The sequence below is a fragment of the Camellia sinensis genome, chromosome 9 (assembly GCF_055761805.1).
Source record: "Camellia sinensis isolate YWXY chromosome 9, ASM5576180v1, whole genome shotgun sequence".
NCBI lineage: Eukaryota > Viridiplantae > Streptophyta > Magnoliopsida > Ericales > Theaceae > Camellia > Camellia sinensis.
Window position 1 is genome coordinate 123,695,549 of NC_138969.1, and position 22,429 is coordinate 123,717,977.

General features: G+C 35.3%; 1 long non-coding RNA gene across 5 annotated transcripts; it reads left to right on the forward strand.

The window, feature by feature from the left end:
• Positions 1-754: 754 nt before the first annotated feature.
• On the forward strand, positions 755-12,038 carry LOC114260891 (uncharacterized). Of its 5 annotated transcripts, none has more exons than XR_014341188.1 (5): positions 801-835; positions 1,029-1,133; positions 3,266-3,358; positions 3,612-3,670; positions 11,924-12,038. It is a non-coding gene; the product is annotated as an uncharacterized LOC114260891 (long non-coding RNA). The 5 variants fall into 5 exon arrangements; XR_014341186.1 differs by lacking the exon at positions 11,924-12,038 and adding an exon at positions 10,879-10,990; XR_014341187.1 differs by lacking the exon at positions 11,924-12,038 and adding an exon at positions 10,741-10,984.
• The last annotated feature ends 10,391 nt before the right edge of the window (positions 12,039-22,429 follow it).

Consider the following 22,429-nt stretch of genomic DNA (forward strand, 5'->3'; position numbering starts at 1 on the left):
TATACATTTGGCAACTAAATTCATTTTCAGCGACAAAATTCATTTTAGTCGCTGTAGACCTACTTTTGCCTACTAAATTGTTTGGTAGCCGAATGAAAATAAAAAAAATTATTTTTGATCTTTGGCGACCAAAATTTTGGTCACGAAAAATGATTAAACAAAATAGTTATTTTATTTTTATTTTTATGAAAATGTTGTCAAATCTTAACAACATTGTTCATAAACATTGTTAACAATGACATTTTATCCACTTGAAATTTGACTTTCTTTTTTTTTTAAATGAGAAAAATAAAATTGAAAGAAACTTCTTTTTTAAAAATGAAAATGAAACATGCTTATTAATTAAATAAAAATGAATTCCCATTAGTAGCAGGTATATGAATAAAACAATCAGATTTATTGAATTAAGTGGTAAAAGCCAGTTGGCTTTATTAATTAGGCTATCATCTTCTAAATTAATTTAAGGTTTACTTTAATATAATAAACTAGTTACAACTGCATAATAAATTAATTAAATCCACTTGACACATGATTTCTTCACCTGTCTTTATCTATGACAAAATATACATATTGCATGTTCTAAAATTCTAAATCAAATTGATTAGTGCCTAGTTAGTCATGCAGGAGTCCCAAAAAAAAATTAAGTATATTTTACAATATCTATATAATAAGACATTTCAATGACTATGATTCATTTGTCTATTTAAATAGATGGCTGAGATGACCCCCTTAAATATATATCAATCCCCTTCCAGCACCACTGTTACATATCTGTTCCGTTTGGGAAGTTCAACCTAATGAAGTAATGATGGTTGGGGATAACCTTAAAGATGATGTGAGTTCTGCTCTATTTCTCTCTCCATCATTTGCACCATATTTGTTAAGAACATTTCTAATTCATTTTGAGATGCTGTTTTTGTATATATATATATATATATATATATTTAATTTCACATTCTTTTATCAAATTTGTTTGAATCAAAACATGCTTTTGTGTAAATTAAAGCTCCTTTACTTGGTCTTTGCAGGTTGCTTGTGGGAAACGCGCGGGAGCATTTACATGCTTGCTTGACAAAACAGGGAGGTATGATTCTCCCGAATACACAGATGTGGAATTTAAGCCAGATTACAAGGTGTCTTATCTTGCCCATGTTCATTCACTACTGGAAGCAAATTTTGACCTGACACCATGATCCACAATTTCCTTGACAATAAAAATTTGCATTGTTAAATTGAGTAGCATTGAGATTCTCATACCATTTATTATTTGGTGGATACACCTATTTTTGATCCTGTGAAGAATTCATAGGAGAAGTTTTGTGAAGTACGGAGACAGGAAAATACCAAGGAAATATTGTGTATTTGAAAGACAAGATCTTTCTTTAGTTTAGCATCTTATGGTAGTGTTGATATGCTGCAGAGTCATCGAATATATAGGTTTCCTTGCCAAAGTACTCTTGGATAGATTTCCTGCACATCTTTGTTTGTTGTTATCATTGTATTATGAGGCTAGCTGTTAATGCTTTGTTTGTGGGATGTAAGATTGTTATTGTATATCTATATGTAATACTTTTGACCCATTTTATAATGCGATTTCTTTCTCCCTTTGGTGCAATGCAATGCATATTTTAAAACTACAATGAAGTTTATATGTTTATTTTTGACTAAATGATGAAATAATGTGGCTACGATTGTTTTGATTCTTTTTATGTTTGATTTATGATTTATAAGTAGGGATTTACAAAATGAACAATTTAGATCACTTGAGTGAGACTTGAGGTGAGGCTTATAGCAAGACTGCATGCCTGATCCACTTTTATAAACTAGAGGCAATGATGATGATAATTGACCTTAATTTTAATGATGACAGTTTGAATTAAAGAAGATAATAAGTCAATTTTCTTTAATCTCAAATATTCTTATATTTGAAGTCACTCCGTCCGTTGCACCACCACAGAACTTAGGCACAATGCAGTGTCCTGATTACATAAAATATTCAAAATCTGTAAAATTAGTGTCTCCCTTCATCGCTAGAAAGAGTTCATGCAGCATTTCATAAATCCTCTCAGAACAAGGGTGGATTTTATCAGCAACATAACAGCTGTGAGTTTCGCTATTAATATATCTCTGCAAATGTGTGTGTATATGTATGAGGAATTTGGGGATCCTAGAGAAGAGAAAGAAGAAGAAAAATGAAAATCATGTGTCTCTGGAAATGTGTATATATATATATATATATATGTATATATCAGTCGATCTATGTATTGGAGAGAAGTGAATTACAGAGTTGGGAAGAGAAAAGCAGGCAAGATCTTGATCACAGTTGACCGTTTCAAATGAGATAAAAAAATTACTAACAAATGAATGAAAACATTTTTGGAATAACAACTCATATGAGAAAAATAAATATTAAAGAGCTGTTTCAGATTTGCTTATTTAGTGTATTTTTTAATTTTTTTTTTATAAAAAAATGTATAGAAAAATAGAAAAGGGATGAGACATAAATAAGTATACTCATCAAATAAGTGGAATTATTTAGATTATTCCTAAACAGGAGGGTTTTTGAATCTTCAATATATTATTTAGTATACTAAGACATTTGAACAGCTCAGATCTGTTCCAATTACAAAACGACTGTGATGTATGCTATGTGTACATTTTTCACTTTCCCATTTTTTTCTCTTACTTTTTCTTTTTCTCGTTCTCACCCACCTTTTCCATTATCTCATAAATAATCCACGAATGATCCCATCATTCCACATTCTTCATTTTCTTTTTATTTTATTTTATTTCCCCCTTTCCTTTTTTTCCTCCTTGTTTATTTATTTATTTATTTATTCACTTATTTTAATTTACACTGTGCCTTCAGGCACGGGCATACACTAGTAAGAATATAAGAGAATATAAGAAATTTTTTAAAATATAAGAATATAAGCAAACATAAGAATATAAAATATAAGAATATAATATTTTAAAATATAAGAATATAAGAAAATATAAAATATAAGAATATAATATTTTAAAATATATTATTATATTTTTCAGTAAAAAAAATATTAGGACAAATATTTGTTTAAGATAATTAGTTTCGGCGACTAATTGGATTTTGGTCGCCAAATAATGCAGTTTCACCGACTATGTTTTTAGTAGCCAAACGTGCCATGAAATTGTGGAGGGAATATTAATTTTTCATAATATATATTAGCGACGAAAATAATTTTTGGTCGGTAATAAATATTTTTTTCTTCTATCTTCATTGCAAAAGTATCCCAGTTCCCTCCCTTTCGCACTCCCGCCTCTATCACCGCTCTGGCTCCATCGCAAGAGTTGCTGTATCATCCCCCGAACTCCCTTCCAGGTATCTCCCTCTCTCTCTCTGTATCTCCCTCTCCATTTCTTAAACATCTCACAAGGCCTCTCGGTTTCCCTCTTTCTCTCTCTCTCTCTCTCTCTCTCTCTGTTTACACACACACACACACACATACATGCATATATATATATATATACACACACACACACACGAATCACATATTCACAACCTTGATTCCATATATACTCGATTATATACACAAATCACATGTACACTCACGTCTCTGCCCTCTTTTCTACAGGAATAGTCTCCATCGCCCGAACTCCCCCGAACTGGATCATCCCCCGAACTCCCTCCCAGGTATGTTTGAATTTCGCATCTGTCTCTCCCTTTCTCTGTATCTCCCTCTCGATTTTTCTCTGTTTCTATCTGTCTCTGTTTACACACACACACATACATACATATATATATATATATATATCCACACATATGCACATGTCAAAACACACAGAATATGAAGTACGAAATGCCCTCAATTAGGGCATTGTTATTGAAATGTGATTCAAATTAAAAATTAGGGCAATGCTTGGGGTGAATCAAGCCATTTGCTACATAAACTAGGGTGTAGTAGTAGTACATATAAAAGAGGAATTTTTATGGTTTTGAGTAAATATATTAGCTGCTCGTTGCTTTTGGATGCCTTGGTAAGAATGTTGAGGTACTTAATATATACCTACTGTTCTTTTTCATAGTTGCATTTCCAATGTATGAAATTGATGTAATATGTGGAGGTTGAGAATCTTGAGATATGAATGATTTTAAAATCAACAAATGAATAAGTATTCACACTTGAGGTATGATATTTTGTGTCTTGGAAAAAAGATGCAGTGATCATAGTTTTGGTAAAACAAGGGCGGGGATTAGATTGTCCTTGTAGATTCTTCGGCTGATGTTGTGTTCTTGAATGAGCATATAGTAGTAGCTTGGTACCCATGGATCATGACTTTCGATCTGTTGGCCTAGCTGTGTATGCTTTTTTTTTTTTTTTTAAACATTTGGTGTCATTGTGCATTTTAAGTTGAAATATGCTTGTACAATATAATAATATTGTAAGTGAACATTCAGGGAATTGACTAACCAAAATAATTTCTTGAGATTAAATGGATTTTTTTTTCTATGTACTTGTGATCAGCTACATTCATCCTTTGTCCTTGACCTTAGTTTTTTGTTTTTGGGTTTTAAATCATGGGTTGCATTTCTTAGTTTTCTCTCTGGTGCCTTTGAGACTGGGTGCAATTATTGATCTTTTTGCTTATGAGAAATATATATTCGTTGACGTTCTCTAAAGTCTTTCTGAGATGCATTCATATTTTAATAATCATCTCTTGTATTTCCAGTTGCCGCATCTCTTTCGCAATGCTATGAAATTTTTTCCATAAAAAATCATTATGTTCTTGCTGATCAGAATATTTAATTCAGTTTTCTGGAAATTTATTTTTGGTAATCTGAATGGGGTGATTTAAATCAGGTTCTGAATGGTTTCTATGCAAGAAATTGCCGACTAACATGTGATGTCATAGATCTTTGAACACTTCTCACACTTCCATTTCTTTTCCCCATGTTTTCTGGCAAAAGTGTTTCTTGATTCCATTGAGATCACCAAGAGCCCTTGAATGATTGTGGTGCACACAACTAGGCTTAGGGCACACATAGTGCTTTATGTTATCTTCGCTTTTTCTTTGCTTCAGCGTCCATGGAAGGTTGTGTCCTCTCTTGTGAAGCTGCAAGTTTTGATCTCTCTAAAACCCCACCATGTGTTTTGTTTATTTCATTTTTAAAATTTTTAGAAATGGTCATTGGATGTGCAACGATTGATTTCAGCCATTGCAACAATGCATAGCTCATGTGTTTGCATCGATGTTGTAAATTTTGCTTTTACTGCCTCAACCTTACGAGTATCCACGAGCCACTGCTTTTTTTAATAAATAACATGTCATGCACACACACTGTGAAGAGCATGAAAATGGTGAAGATGGATTAATGGCTTAACATCCATAATTACGCATTGTTTTAGAACAAATCGTGTCACAAAGTCCCATCCTACAAGAGATTTATGTGACAAGCCAAATAGTGAATGAAAAACAACATAATCTATCTCAACTTGAAATGCGTGTTCTCATTTGTTCCTTGGTTAATCTTTGTGTGAGTTGTAGGTGACAAAATGGACAAGAGTTGGATGACGATAAATAATAGGCTGACAAGTAAAGAGTATCAACAAGGGGTGAAGTCATTCCTTGATTTTGCTATGGCAAATTTAGGCGTAGAGGATGACATTAGGTGTCCGTGTGTCGATTGCATTAATGGCACAAAATATAGCAGACAAGTTGTGTGGATGCACTTGATCCGAAGAGGAATGGCATCTTCGTATTTAACTTGGGTGCATCATGGGGAACATGTTCCCGTGTCTCGTCCTAGTGCATCAAATGACCAATGTGGAGGTAGTGGCGAATGTATGACAGATATCGATGATCCGCCCATGGATGAGTTGCCTATTATGTTGGAAGAAATTTACGTGAGTGGTCTTATGGATGATCATACCGACGAGGAACCTAATGGTTTGGAGAGGGAGGATTTGCATAAGTTCACTAGGTTATTCGAAGATGCACAACGCTAAGTTTACCCAACATGTGAAAAGTTTTCTGTGCTATCATTCGTCATTAAGATGCTTCATTTGAAGGTGTACAACAAATGGAGCAACCGATCATTCGATATGGTTATGCAGGTATTCAAGGACATTCTACCAGAATGTGATCAAACAATTCCATGGACACTCTATGATGCTAAGAAGTTCTTACGTGACTTGGGTTTGGGATATGAAACAATTCATTCGTGCAAAAATGATTGTGCACTATTTTGGAAGGAGAGTGGTAATTTGGAGAAATGCCCTACATGTGACGCATGTAGATACAAGTTGAACGATGATGGTGGTAAAAAGATTCCACACAAGGTATTACGGTACTTTCCATTGACACCGAGGTTGAAAAGACTGTATATGTCCAAAAAAACAGCCTCAGATATGAGATGGCACAATGAGAAGCGTGTGGATGATGACATATTAAGGCACCCGGCCGATGGTGAAGCATGGAAGGACTTTGATAAGCAACATCCGACGTTTTTTGATGACTTTCGAAATGTAAGGCTAGGCCTGGCAACAGATGGTTTCAATCCATTTGGGAATATGAGCACATCATATAGCATGTGGCCCGTAATCTTAATGCCTTACAATCTCTCACCGTGGAAGTGCATGAAAGAGCCATATTGCATGATGTCATTGCTTATTCTCGGACGTTCGGCACCTGGAAGAGACATTGATGTTTACCTGCAACCATTAATAGAAGAATTGAAGAATTTGTGGGAGCATGGTGTGCAAACATATGATGCATCGAATGGGCAAATTTTTAGAATGCATGCGGCGGTAATGTGGACCATAAATGACTTCCCTGCGTACGGTAACATGTCAGGGTGGAGTACAAAGGGTTACTTGGCTTGCCCTAATTGTAACAATAATCCATCGTCCCAGGGATTACGAAGTAAAATAGGGTATATGGGTGCTCGTCACCACTTGCCTGAGAACCACACCTGGCGAACAAGTAAGCTCTTCAATGGTCAAACGGAGTATAGGTCCAAACCTTTGGACTTATCGGGGACCAAATACTAGAGCAAATTGATTCTGGGACTTACAAGTCGTATGGAAAGCACCCACAAAATCGAAAACGACAAAGGAATGAACATCAAAATTTGAATTGGAGCAAGAGAAGCATTATGTTTGACTTGCCCTATTGGAAAACATTGAAGCTTCGACACAACCTTGATGTCATGCATATTGAGAAGAACATATGTGACAATGTTGTTGGGACACTTTTGAGCATAGATGGAAAGAACAAGGACACGGACAAAGCACGCTTAGATTCGGAGGACATGAAAATACGTAACGAGTTACACTTGAAGAGGCGTTCTAATGGGTTCTTTGAGAAGCCTCCCGCATTGTACACATTGTCGGTGAAAGAGAGAGAAGGCTTTTGTGATTTCTTGAAATCAATGAAGTACCCTGATGGCTATGCAGCAAATATCTCCAATTGCGTGACCGCTCAAGCTGGAAAATTATCTGGCCTCAAAAGTCATGACAGTCATGTCCTTATACAACGACTTCTTCCAATTGGGATGCGTGGCTACCTTAATAAGGAAATCGGAACGACACTTTTTGAGTTGGGAAATTTCTACAAACAATTGTGTTCAAAGACATTGAGGCGTTCAGATTTGCATAAATTAGATGAACAAATCGTACTCATACTTTGTAAGCTTGAGATGATTTTCCCTCCGGCTTTTTTCGATGTCATGGTCTACTTGGCAATTCACTTGCCTCGAGAGGATATGCTTCGAGGCCTAGTGCAATATCGATGGATGTACCCAATTGAGAGGTATTAACTCAGCCATCGTATTACTGTCAAATTTTAGTTAACGCTTTACTGCTGATATAAATATTGCAGTATAACATTGCCATCGGCTTGCAAAACTAGGTTGCTTGGCCGTCTAAAAGGGTTTGTGGCCAACAAAGCTCATCCTGAAGGTTCTATTGCCGAGGCTTACATTTTCAAAGAATGTACAACATTTTGTTCAATGTATTTGGATGGAGTTGAAACATTGTTTAACCGCCCAGCAAGGAATTATGACATGGGTGACCGTGGCCCAGGGTTGACGGTATTCACTCAAACTGTACGTCCCTTTGGTCTAATGACAAGGGCGTCCGATGTGTCCGTAGCTGAATGCGAGTTGGCTCATTGGTTTGTCCTACACAATAGCACAGAAGTGGATAAACACGTAGAGTATGAATCCTTCAAACGTATTTAAAGTGTTTTTGTTGTAAATTGATTAGTCTTTATCTTAGTAAATATTTTTGAATCGCATTTCTTATAACTAGGGAGCACAAGAACTTGTTACACCAAAGAGCCGGTGCGTTCGACATCGAAAACAGACATCAGAAAGAATTTTCTAAATGGTTCAAAGATCATGTAAGTTAGTATTCTCATATCCTACCATAGATCGTACATTATGTAAATGTCACACATGCTAGTAACATGACACATGTTCTTCATGTAGATAAATGAATTGCTGAGCCAAGTTTCCCTCGAAGTAACTGATGATATGTGGTCATTAGCCAATGGTCCTAGTGGCTTAGTGAACACATATTCAGGATGTATTTGTAATGGTGTCCGTTATCATACTATCGACCGTGACAACCGTCGGAAAATTCAGAATTGTGGATTAGTTGTGGAAGGGGAGCATCAAGGCCAATTGATACACTTCTATGGACACTTGTGCAGAGTGTGGGAACTGAACTATTTGTTCAGACGTCGGATTGTATTGTTCCAATGTGAATGGTTTAACACCGGTAGTAGTAGAACTATGCGTGTAGAACCACATTTTACAACAGTTGATGTAACAAGTCGATGGTACAAAGATGACTCATTCGTATTACCAAGTCATGTTGAACAAGTATTCTATGTTAATGATACCAAATTAGGTACCAATTGGAGAGTCGTAGAAAAGTTCCAACATCGAGGAATTTGGGATGTGCCAGAGATGGATGTCGTACAACCTGATGATGTGTTCCAACAAGAAGAAACCACCGACGTGGTACCTACTATGGCTGTTGATGATGATGTTGTTTTGCGTCGACATGACATTGAATCTGAAATTATTCCAATTGAAGTGTTGCAATCTGTCAGAGGTGTAGAAGCCAAGGGTGTTACAGATGATGCCTTCATCTGTGATGATGAAGATGGATTAATGAGGGAGGGTGACGACACAGACGAAGAATATGACCTACAAAGTGATTTTGATACAGATGTTGATGTAGAATCTTGATGTATGTCATGCTTTAGTGCATGTCATAATTAGAGCAATGTAAATGTTTAACTGGTGCACAAATGCAAAGGAAACTCATTATAATGAAAGGGGATCTATCTTTGTAAATGTCAATATCTCGTGATATAAACCACTACCATGAATGAGTTATTTTTTTTTATTTTGGAACAATTGGTGCTTGTCAAACTTCTATTGCTATGAAAATTCTATAGTTATAATAAGAAAATCTGGAAATCTGAAAATTCTGAAAATCTGAAATCTGGAAATCTGGAAATGTGAAATATGGAAATCTGAAAATCTGGAAATTCTGAAAATTCTATGACAAATTCTAAGCTTTGACATTTTCCACATTTTCCAGATTTGCAGATTTGGACAAATTCTATGACAGATTTTACATTCCATGAAAATCAGATTTCCAAAATTCAAGAGGTCTGCAAATTCTGGTAATCTGAAATCTGGAAAATGTGGAAATCTAAAAATTCTGAAAATTCTATGACAAAATTCTATAGTTATAATAAGAAAATCTGGTGCTCGTCAAATAATTTGGTTTTTGTCCAAATCTGGAAATCACATTGGTCTGTATCTGCAAATCTGAAAATCTGGAAATCACTCTGAAATCTGGAAATCTGAAAAATGTGGAAATCTGCAAAATTCTGAAAATTCTATGACATTCAGTTATGTTTTTGGTTTTTGTTTTTGTTCAATGTGCTGGGTCTGAAAAATGTGAAGGTTTGTTCTGTTCTGAATTTGGAGCTTTGTGGTGGCCTTTAGCAAGTTTTGTTTCTGGTGTTGAGCCAGGAGTTGAGTTTGGCAGTGGTGCGACCCTCCATATGGTGTGATGATTGTATATCAATAGTATGTGGGTCTCAGAAGGTGCAAGCCTCGGACATTACCTGTGGGCCAGGGCATGGAATCAGTTTTGGAAGCTTAGGTTCTGGGAAATCAGTAGGTCATGTATCAGATGTGGTGGTGAATGGAGTCCAGATCAAGACCTGGCAGTCCATTCTTGTGGTTCTGCTGTTGGGTGTTAAGTTGCTTGGCTGCTATGCTGCTGGGTTGTTTGGTGCTTGATTTAGATTCTTCTGCTAGTATGCTGGTGCTAGAGTTAGCTTGCCCCTCTATTGTTTGCTTTGCATAGTTTGCTGGTTTACTATGCTGCTGGTCTGAGTAACTCTGGCAATTTTTAGTGGCTCTGATAAATTATGCTGCTGAGAGAACACAGCAAAATTCATATCGTCTATAATTTTAAAATATTGCATTTTTTAATTTGATCAAAATCTCAAGAGCTGTGATGTAGCAAACTTGATATTATTAAAATGAATGAGCACTTTGCTATGTCAAAAAACCTTGAGAAAACAATCTTGCATGATTACCAAGTGTGGAATTATGTTACATATCATGATTCATTTTAGAATGAAAACGAAAGGTGTTTTCATATTCATCACTAGATTAGCTATGTGCTTCCATTGCCTATTAAAATGATTATTTATTTCTAATTTATGTAGGTATTCTCATCTGATCCAGCTTACAATACCGGAGATCCGCAACTACTTTATAAAAGCACTTACTAGACCTAACCCAGATAACCGCGGCTGTAGGCAGCTGCTCTTAAATTCTCGATTCTAACTAAATGCAATGTATAGAAAGCTCTAGATCTCTCTGTTGTTGAGCTAGTGAAGGATCTAATTGGTTGATTGTAGAGGGACCACCGATCACTGTCTTCTGATGCCAAAGTTCTGTTTTTTGTAAACACTGTATGTTTCTCTTGTAGCGTCATTGTCCCGGATTACTGTTGGCTATGACTATCAATGATGTTACTTTGATAGATTTAGATGGTTATATTGACTATAAATGTAATCTCCTGTGGGTTCAAAATTGATGCCGTTAGCTGATGGGCCATGGTTGTTTTCCATTAGCACCTGTTTTTTAGGGTTTATGGTCTAAAAAAGGTGAGGGATCTTATGTTCCCAAATTCAACTGTCTCTGCATACTTGTCCCCGTCTCACACTCTTAGTTGTAAGTACAATACAATGAATCTCAAGAAAAGATTCTTGAAACACGATCAATTGACTGGCTCAGGATCTTGTTTTTTTTTTTTTATCTTTATGCTATTGTCCCAAAATGCTCAAGTCAATGAATCATGTGAGAAATGTGTGGTGTAGGAATCTCATGATTCAACGGCTAGGAATAATAGAAATATAATTCTATTGAGATAGGGAGATAGAGGGGGGGGGGGGAATTTAGGACATCAGATCTTGTATGGATAATTGAAAGTGCATTGGGACAAAAGAATTTAGTGACAGATTTTAGAATTTTATTTTTTGAATGAAAAAAATGACCTTAGGGTCTATAACAAAAAATGAAAAAAAAATAAAAGAAATAAAGAAAAAGAAAGAAGTGACCTGTGAAGGATAAATAAAGATGCAAAAGTATTTGCAACAAGTGTGCAAAAGGAATGAGTCGGGTTGCTTAAACTAGCTCGTATGTGCCCAGTTAGAGAGTTTGAGTCATAGATGACCTTGTGATATTCTCCACATCGTCTTATATTCTCCATATCATTGGCATTTTAAAATTTCACTGGGATAGCCCGAATGAGATTTCTTTCTCAGAGTTGATTAGAATGCTCTTGCTCCTTTTTGGCCTCATTTTGTAATTTTCTAACATTAGTTATGGTTTGAATTTGTGCAGGAAGATGCTAAGTTGCTGATTTTATTTTCTTGTTCTTGGTATTGCAACACTGTTAGGGCACAGAGGAAGTGTGAAATCCATCTATTCTCATCCAACAAACCCTGGTAAGTTGCACTTGTTATTTTCTTATTCTTGGTATCCTTCTGAGTTTGTTTTTTACTGGTCTGTATGTAGTAGCAGAGGTGAATTTGTTAATTGCAAAGGTCATGAAACAGGTGTGTAGTTGTTTATTCTAGTGGATGATTATAAAGATAGCATGCAATGTGGATGGTATTTATGGAATTGTGTCGTATGTCCATTGCCCTGTGATAGGGAGGTGCAAGGTGGATATGCTATAAATTTTTCTTCAAGTATGACAATATGAGATTGAAATATGCATCAGACTGGGGCTTGCTGCAACTAAATCCCAATAAGTCCAACAATTTGTTTCTTTTGAAAACTACTATAACCAAGAGTGTGCTCCCAATCCATTGTTTATTCATGAGTTTCTTTTGAAAACTACAATTTGTTTCTTTTGCTGCCACCTTATTCTCTTTTATTCATCAGTTTATCATTTTATTTTTTACTTTATTCATGTGATGTATATTTATCAGGTTATTCATGTGATGTATTTTTATCAGTTCATTCATGTGACACAAATTTAATCCAGAACATAAAACACTGTTGCATCAGGCAGATTGGAAAATGGTTCTTGGATTAAAGACTGGTCGGCTTCAGAAAAAGACACTCACGCAGCCAGAAACAGACTCGCCAGCTGCTATTCCTTTAGGATCACCCGTTGCTCTATCTCGTGTTCTCCCTGTCCCATCAAATGTGGAACCATCTCATAATGCCACTAGCCAACCAATGGTTGCTTCTGATGAGACACAAGCCCCATCTGAAACCCAGCCGAGTGGCGTAGGTAAGATTAAAGTGTATCAAATGTGTTAATTATCACTTGCCATTGCCATTGTTTTTTTGTACTCAATTTGTAGCCAATTTTCGTGTTGTTATTTTGTTAACAGCGACTTCGAAGCCCCTACGTGTACGCGGACCGACACGTGGCAAAGGCATACAAAAAATAATTTGAGCCAAGAAAGGGGAAAAATGTTATGTTCACATCGATCGTGGGTTGAATACAATGACTGGCAAGTATGCCACTCCAGCAACTAAGGAGTTAGGAATTCAAATTATAACCTTGTGCCCTTTGAAAGATGTGAAGTCATGGCTGGATCTTGATGAGACTACAAAAGCTGCCGTCATCCAAGGAGTTCTTGTAACTAATATTACTTGTCCACAAGATGTAATTGTATTATGTATGCTAATAAGAAAGACTATTATTTAATGATTACAATTTCAATTTGTTATGCTTGTAGGACAAGTTTCAAATTGGAGACGATTTCCACAATGACTTACAAGCATAAGAGATTGTGAATAAGAAGGCCTATGGGTTGTATAAAGATTGGAGGTACACCTTGAAGCAAGAGTTCGAATTATTAGAGGGACTTCCACGTGATGAGATCTATGCTCATCCGCCCGTAAGGGTGAGTTTAGATAATTGGAAGCATTTGATCGATGTGGCATGGCAAGATGCATCTCACCAAGTAAAATAATAGACTAGATAGAGTACATACATCTATGTGAAAATGTGATATGCCTTAGTATTTACCAAAAAATTATTTATCTGTTTGTCTTGTTTTTAGAAACGGTCAAAAGCTGTCAAGAGTAATAGGAGTCAATTGCCGTACAATCATACCAATGGGTCTCGCTCATTTCCTATCGCAATGGCTACTATGGTGAGTTTGATGTTTTTTAAAACTTGAATCCTTTGTAATGTTTGGATATGAAAATGTTATGTTGAACTCTGTTACTAAACATCTACTATTTGCAAAAAAACTGTGTGAAAAGAATCTGTTAATGATACCCTTGCCAGATGTTTGCATTCGAAATCTGTCCAAGGACTATACTCTGTTTTTCATTCGAAATCTGTCTCACAAAATTTGATTGGGAAAATCTGTTTCAATTCTGTATGACAAAATCTGCAAAAATCTGTTTGACAAAATCTATTTGAATAAATATGACGTACAATCTGTTTGCAAAAATCTGTTTGAACTAATCTGAAAAAGTCTGTTTGTAAAAATCTGTTTCAATTGTGTTTGGAAAATTCTGTTAGTGATACTCTGATTGGTCTGTTTCAATCCGTTTGTAAAAATCTGTTACAAAAAATCTGTTTCAATTCTGTTTCAACAGATTTTTAGAAAGTCAACACATGTTAGAATACACATAATCTGAAGTGGTTATAAGTGGCTATCTGCGAAAATCTGTTGGACATAATCTGTTTGACAAAATCTGAAAAATGTGTTCGCAGAAATCATCTGGAACATCTGCATTAAGTCCTCTGCTGCTGTCTTGAATAGTATGGTGTTGAATAGTCTGGTCTGTTTTGCCTGTCTCTAATCTACTAGTGGTTATGCAATGTGCTATAGTTGGGTTGGTGTGCCTTGGTTGGTTGGTTATCTATGAATGTTTTTTGGTGTGCATTGTCTGGTATGCTCTGAACTGGGTTGCTACAGCTGGGTTGCTGTGCCATGGTTGGTTAGTATGGCTGGTAAGACATCTCAGATGTGTGGGGATTCTGTTGGTCATGTATGAATGCTTCCTGAGTTCCACTTCTGCAGACTTTTGTGACATCTTGGTTAATCCAACAGTGGTCATTTTGTAGTGGTCATTTTGAAAAAATCTACAAAAGATCTGGCTGGAAAATATAATTATGTTAATGATAATCTTCTTGAATTCGAACTCTGTATAAACTACAAATCTGTTTGCAACAAATTTCCAAATCTGTCCAGACATTTGTTTACAAAGCTGTTAATGAAAATTTGTCTATACAAATCTGTCTGCAAAGAAATGTGTCTAAACTACTAATCTGTCTGCAAAAACTCTGTTATCATACAAATCTGTCTGCAACAAATCTGTCTGCAAAAATCTGCTTAATTTGTTAAAACTACTAATCTGTTTGCAAAAATCTGCAACAAATCTGTCTGCAAAAATCTGCAACAAATCTGTCTGCAAAAATCATTGATTTATACGTTGATGTGTTAACCGGTAGCAAAAAATGGAGAATTGGATTTCCCAAAGTTCTATGAGGACAGCCACACTTCAAAGAAAACGAATGATTGGATCCATCCGAAATGCCGTGAGTTGCATGTAAGTATGTGACAAGGAAATATATGTATTCAATATTTTCTTGTACTTAGTACCCAGTAATACATATATGTTGCCAAAGTATTTTTCGACTTATTTATTTGCAATGATAGCAAGAGATGGTCAATATACAAGCGGCTGCCAACGAGTCGGGGACGCCATTGACACAGGAGGAGATTTCAATGCAAGTGCTTGGATAGAAGAAAAGGTACTTGCTTGGATTTGGGAGTGGCCCACAACCCTCTACCATATTTGCATTACGAGCACACGATAAGGACATGGAGGCAATGCGAGCTGAGGTGGAGGCACTTCGTGAGGAGTGACAAAAAGATCATGACGAGTTAATAAAAGAGCGAGAGGAGCGCGAGAAATGTTACAATGAACTGTTGAAAAAGCGAGAGGAGCGCTTCAATTATCCAATAAGATGTTGAAAGAGCGGGAGGAGGGACAAAAGGCAAGGGAGGAGACAAATGCAAAGGTCGAGCATCTTAATAACGTAGTCGTCAAACTGTCACAACTCTTGGGAATCTAAGTTGGGCATCCGACGTTTGCTTTTTGGTAAGAACAATTTCATTAATGTCACACTTACTTTGTTTAAATATGTTCGCTTTAAGAGTTGAAAATGTCATCAATTTGGGAGTTAGGGTTGAAAATGTGACAAACATAGTCGAAAAAAGGCATTTTCGGGGGCCGAAAATGCAAAACAACCCCTAAGCCACTATTTTTTCGTAACGGGAAGCTTCCCGGTGATAAATGTGACATGTAGGGACAGACGGTATGTAAGTAGGATACATAAGTTGGGAGTTAGGGTTGATAATGTCATAAACGTAGTCGAAAAAAGGGGTTCGGAGGGCAAAAATACAAAACTGCCCCCAAGCCACTGTGTTTTTTGTAACGGGAAGTTTCGTGGTGATAAATGTGACATGTAGGGACATACTGTACAAAAATAGGACACCTACGTTGTGAGTTAGAGTTGAAAATGTCATAAACTTGTTTCTTAATTGCCAACCCTGTAATCATGCTGTAATGCCATCTTATCCAACAACTTAAAACCTTATTTATTTATTTAATTTGTGTGTGTTAATTGGTTCATTTATCTATTTATATTTGCCATGCTTGGTTTATTTATTAATTGGATTAAATCATAAATTAAGCACCTAAGATTCACTAGTCTTTATTAATACATATTGAAACAACTTTCCATCATGTAAAAACAAAGGTATAGGCTTAGTTGTGGTCTGTGTACACATTGTAATTTTTTTTTTCTTTTTATGTGATGTTATTCATTGGTAGTAAAAATATTCTATAATTTTAGTTTATATAGACTCTGTATGTCTATGTTTATTCTGTATGTATTTGCCTGAAGTTCAACTATAAGTATTTTCCAACATCAATAATGGGAACATAATAACTAATACTTGTATGCAACTTTACTTTTGGCCTTTTTTGGAGTATTCAAAGGAAGAAATGTGGGTGACATTATAGGGATACATATCAGCTGAGGTGTTAATAGAGTATTATTTTATTCTCTCTTTTTTTGTTAATTTGCTGCTGGGTGAGTTTTATATATTGATATATGTTCTACTTCTTAATTTTCTGAATTTCTTTAAGCCAACAAACCCGATTGAAGAAGCCTAATTGTTCTCTTCGGTTGTCCAATGACTACTGTGTTCATGAACTGCCCTTAACTCTTTATTTTCTGCACTTCTTTAAGCTTCTTAATGTCCTTAATTTCCCACAATAAAAATTGAACAAGACTAGTCAATCTCTCCATTTGTCCTACGACTGCTATGTTGATGAAGAACAACCCCAAACTCATGGCCTTGTGCTACTAAGCTGTAAAGCTTTACCTAGTTTATACACCAAAGCAAATCCTACAGCTTCATGTATTTTCACCAACCAACGTAACAACATAAACTTATTACAATCAGCCTTAAGATGGCCTTTTAACCACTGCCCTGAACCATAGTTACCAAATCTTGTACTAGAGGGTATTTCTTTGTTTTCATACTACACCTGGTAGAAGGCACAGTTCTTTGGTCGTGTAAAAGTTGTGATTTGTGAAGTTCTAGTCTCAATGATGAGCTCGGTGTGGAATTTGATTCTCCCTTCCTTTCTCATAGGTTAAAAACTAAAAGTAAATAAAAATAAAAAAACACAGAAAAAGAAACCAAGCCCTATGTAGTTCCCTTCACCCATGCACTGTGGTTTTCCTTGGTGGTTGGGACATGCCTTGAATCAATGCTGCAGGTGGCTTTGAAAGTACTGCTTTAGAGTCAGCTACTAACCTTGGGAGTTATTGATGTTATTATTAATAACAAACTAGGTGTTTACTTAATTAGATTGAACTTACTTAGCAGTGTGCTTTATTAATCTTCTCTGATGTATTAATATCTGTTGTTGTTGTGTGAGCATTTGTAGAACATGTATATATATATATATATATTGGTTTTTAACTTAATTGAGGGCGTAATGGTTTCATGTGAACGGTTGCATACAGCTCAGTTATTAGCTGATATTGAAATTGTACTTGATAAAGAAATCTTGTCGTCCAGAAGTGCCTCTACACGCACCGAACTAATGATTTTTTTCCCCTTTTTTGCAGATGTTTTTGGACATACAAATGTGGATATGTTTTTGTTGACAAGTACGTGAGGACATTGGTTTTATATCTCTATCCGTATATATAGTGGTTTGTACAAAATATTTTTTTGGTAGAGTAAATGTCAGCTAATTTGGTAGAAATTAACATAGCACGTGGTACAAAATAGTTTTGTGGCAGTATAGAATATAATTTTTGTTGTGGTACAGAAGTTATAGGTGTACAATTAATTTGGTTATTCCAGTGTTATGTATGGAATTAAATTCTTGACGTGGGAATAGACATGGTTCTTATGAAATTTGTAATATATATATAAGTGGACGTTCAATATTAATTTGTTGGATGGTTGGAACTGAAATGTGTGCATGTTGTTGAATGCTTGATAACATATTTACCGTTGATGGATTATATTGTTTATACAGGGTACAGGTTGTATTAATAATAGATTTAGTGATGGATTAATTTGTACAGGTTGTTTATAGAAAATTTTATTTAAAAAAAAAAACACGTTAAAGTATTTGGCTACCAAATATTTTGGTAGCCAAATACGTAATAGTTATTCTCAAATTATTTGGCCACCAAATATTTTGGTCTATAATAGTTATTCTCAAATTATGGTAGCACTTTTAGTGACTAATACATTAGTGGCGGAAACATACCTTTTACCGACTAAACACAAACTAGTAGCCAAATGTGTACTTTCGACGACTAATTATTTAGTAGCTAAAAGTGATACCTTTTGCCGACTAAACACAAGTTAGTAGCCAAATGTAGTCATTTGGCGACTAATACATTAGTGGCGGAAAACATACTTTTTGCTGACTAAACACAAGTTAGTAGCCAAATGTAGTCATTTGGCGACTAATACATTAGTGGCGGAAAACATACCTTTTGCCAACTAAACACAAGTTAGTAGCCAAATGTAGTCACTTTCGGCGACCAAAAAAATTTTAGTCGCCAATACTATCGCCGACAGGGTAAAGGCGACAAGCTTAGCGACAAAATATTATGGTCGCTAAATCGTTTCGGCGACTAAATATGTGACTTTTGGCGACCAATATTTTGGTAGCCAAAAATGACATTTCTTGTAGTGAATGTCGCATCAAACCCATAATCATTTCACTTTTTTTTTTCACAAACATTACATCCAACTACAAAAAAATCCAATCATGTTCCTATACACAAAAATTTTAGCCTATTAAAATAACCAAAAACTAAAATAACCTATTAAAATAGCTAACTTTCCAAATGAGGCCTTAGTCAAGAAAAACCTTGATTTCCTTTTGGCTACCAATTGGCTAATCACCAACAACTTCACTTCTTTTGGCTACTAATGTTTAGTTGCGAGACCTACAATTGTAATATAATTTCTAAACTTTTTTTTAATAAGGTTAAAGAGACCAAAACCAATAGAGATGGTATGAAAAAAATAAAGATGTACAAGTAAATTATATAGTTCAATGTAAAAGATATGACAATATCATTTTCTTCATTCATATGACTAATAAATTTCTCATAAAAAGAGACCAAGAGTTATATAAATTATAACTTTAATAGAGTCTAATGTAACTATGTCAAATTTATGAATTTTACTATATTTCCTCTAAATTATAAAGGAAGTTAGTGCAATTTATTGAAATAAATATATATAATAAAAAAATACATATGATGGACACCCTTTCTATATAGAGGTTTCTATATAGAGAAAGAGACATATGGTCAACAATCCCATGTGTTATGTGGATGAGGGAGAGAAATTTTGCTTGTTCAATTTGGTACATGCATTGTAGGTCAATGCCCGCCATCCAGAAACCTCCCAATGGATTTTCTTGTATGCCAAGTTTCACAGTGCATTAGATAGAAAATTCTTGCCACCATGTCGTTTACTTTCTCAGCCTCTAAAGATATATATATATATATCACAACACCATAACCACAAAAAAGCATTAACAAACTGAAAGAAACAGCCAATTAGAGAGAAACAAACAAACAACAACAAAAAAGTGGTCTGCAAGTCTCTCCACCTATTCATAATGCTGTCTGTGACTTTTGACCCTCTTGATGAAGGGGCACCGCAAGAAAATACATTTTTCGCGACTATTTTTGTCTCATCACCTCCAATGCTTTTGGGAAAATTACAAATAATGGATTTTATAGTGATATAAATTTTTTGTGTGTATTGCATAAAGTTTTTTTTGTGTGTTAGGATTGTATTAAAAAATATTTTATTTATAGTGTAATTATTTTTCCACTTACGTACTGATTTGTAATTTTTTCAATGATTTTTATGCATTCATGGGTTTTTTCAACTTTTTATTTTGCTCCTCCCCCAATTTTGTGAAAATTGCTATTTGACTTATATATGTTAAATGGTATTTCTATTTGTCCCTCTAGAATTTATCGTATGCCCTTTTCTTTTTCTTTATTTCAAAAAAATCCCAACAATTTGTCCCCTTTAAATGTTTATTTTGTTGTAAAAATATATCGTTAATGATTAATTTCAATAAATTTTATGCAATAAAAATTATAATTAGATAATTAAAATATTTAAATGATTAATTTCAATAAATTTTATGCAATAAAAATTATAATTAGATAATTAAAATATTTAGCTGAGACCAATGTTAATAGTTGGAATGAAGTAAACCTAATTTGTAAGATTATAAAATTAAAGGGATTTTTTTTTTTTTTTGGAAGATTGACTAATAAATCCCATATTTTAGACTTATAATTCATATAGTCTCATATTTTTTCTTCTGATCTATTTAGTTCTTTTTTATGTATAATGACTCGTTTACCCACCACATTATAGTGTCACATTTGAAAAAATATATACTACGGAGTTTTTTAGTGTCACATCACACCCACTATATTAGAGTATTGCATTTGAAAAAAGTACACTAAATAGAGTTTTTAATTTTTTGCAATATCATATCATACCCGCCACGTTAGAGTATCACATGCCACGTTTAGAAAAAGTACACTATTGAATTTTTAGTTTTTTTTAGTTGTTACATCATATCCGCCACTTTATCACATTTGAAAAAAATATACTTATGAGTTTTTAGTTTTTTTGAAGTGTCACATCATACCCGTCACGTTGTCACATTTGAAAAAAGTATACTAATAAGTTTTTAGTTTCTTTGGAGTGTCACATCATACTCGCCACGTTGTCAAATTTTGGTCACGTTGTCACATTTAGAAAAAGTATACTAGTAAGTTTTTAGTGTCACATTTGGAAAAAAAAATACACTAAGAAGTTTTTGATTCTTTCTTTTAATAAAATATTTAGAATATCACATCACACTCATCACTTTGTCACATTTGAAAAAAGTACATTAAAATTTTTTTAAATTTTTTAGAGTGTCATATCATACCTGTCACGCTAGAGTGTCACAGCATACTTATCACATTAATAAAAGGGTATAGTCATCTACCAAAATACTACCAAAATTGAAAATAAACCTATACGGAAGGAAACTCTCCACTAATAAGACTTGACAGATCAATAAAAAAAATTAAGACAAATTAAAGTACTTATTTGTGAGGTGAAATTTAATGATAATTTTTTTTTTTTTTTTTTAAGGCCTGTGCATGTGTTGGCTCAACCCCCTGAAGGCCTATACTTACCCTTGCCCCAAAAACACGGTAAATCATTTTGAACAAAAAAATATCCCCCCACCTTACCCGTAACGCTTCAAGTAACTCCTGTCATTTTTTTGACGCATTTGAAAATTTTAATAATTTTTTAAGGGATTTTTATTGATAAGTCCAATTTAGAAGTGTTTTACCTTAAGAAGTCCATGAAGGAATTTTTTAACCTATTTAGTCCCATGTATGTATAGTTTTATTCCATAAAGTCCATTTTCTTGATTTACACTATTTTCTTGGACACTTATGCCCTTATATTTAATTTTGATACCCTTATAAATATTTTTTGAACGATTAGCAATTTAATGATGTGAACATTCATATTTTAAAATTCACATTGGTAGGAATGTAAAATTGGCCCGTGGGCGGCCCGAAACCCGGCAACGAGCCAGGGCGGGCCCGGCCCGTTGACAATGTGAATATTCATATTGACATATTAACATTCACATTAATAGAAGTGTAAAATTGACCCCCGTGCCGTGGCGGCGCGAAATCCGCCCGCGACCCATGGCCGGCCCGGGGCGGTCCCGATCCGGCCCGTCGACAATGTGAATATTCACATTGACATGTTAACATTCACATTGATAAGAGCATAAAATTGGGCCGCGGCCCATGGGTGGCCAAAAGCCCGGCCGAGGCCCGGGGCGGGCCCGGCCCGGCCTGGCCCGTTGACAATGTGAATATTCACATTGACATGTTAACATTCACATTGATAGGAGTATAAAATTAGCCCGCGCCTCGTGGCTGCCCAAAACCCGCCCACGGCCCGTGGGCGGGCCCGACCCGGCCTGTTGACAATGTGAATGTTCACATTGACATGTTAACATTCACATTGATAAGAGTATAAAACTGGACAGCAGCCCAGGGCGGGCCCGACCCGGTCCGGCCCGTTGACAATGTGAATATTCACATTGACATGTTAACATTCACATTAATAGGAGTGTAAAACTGGCCCCCGTCCCGTGACGGCGCGAAACTCGCCCGCGGCCCATGGGCAGCCCGGGGCCGGCCCGGTCTAGCCCGTTGACAATGTGAATATTCACATTGACATGTTAACATTCACATTGATA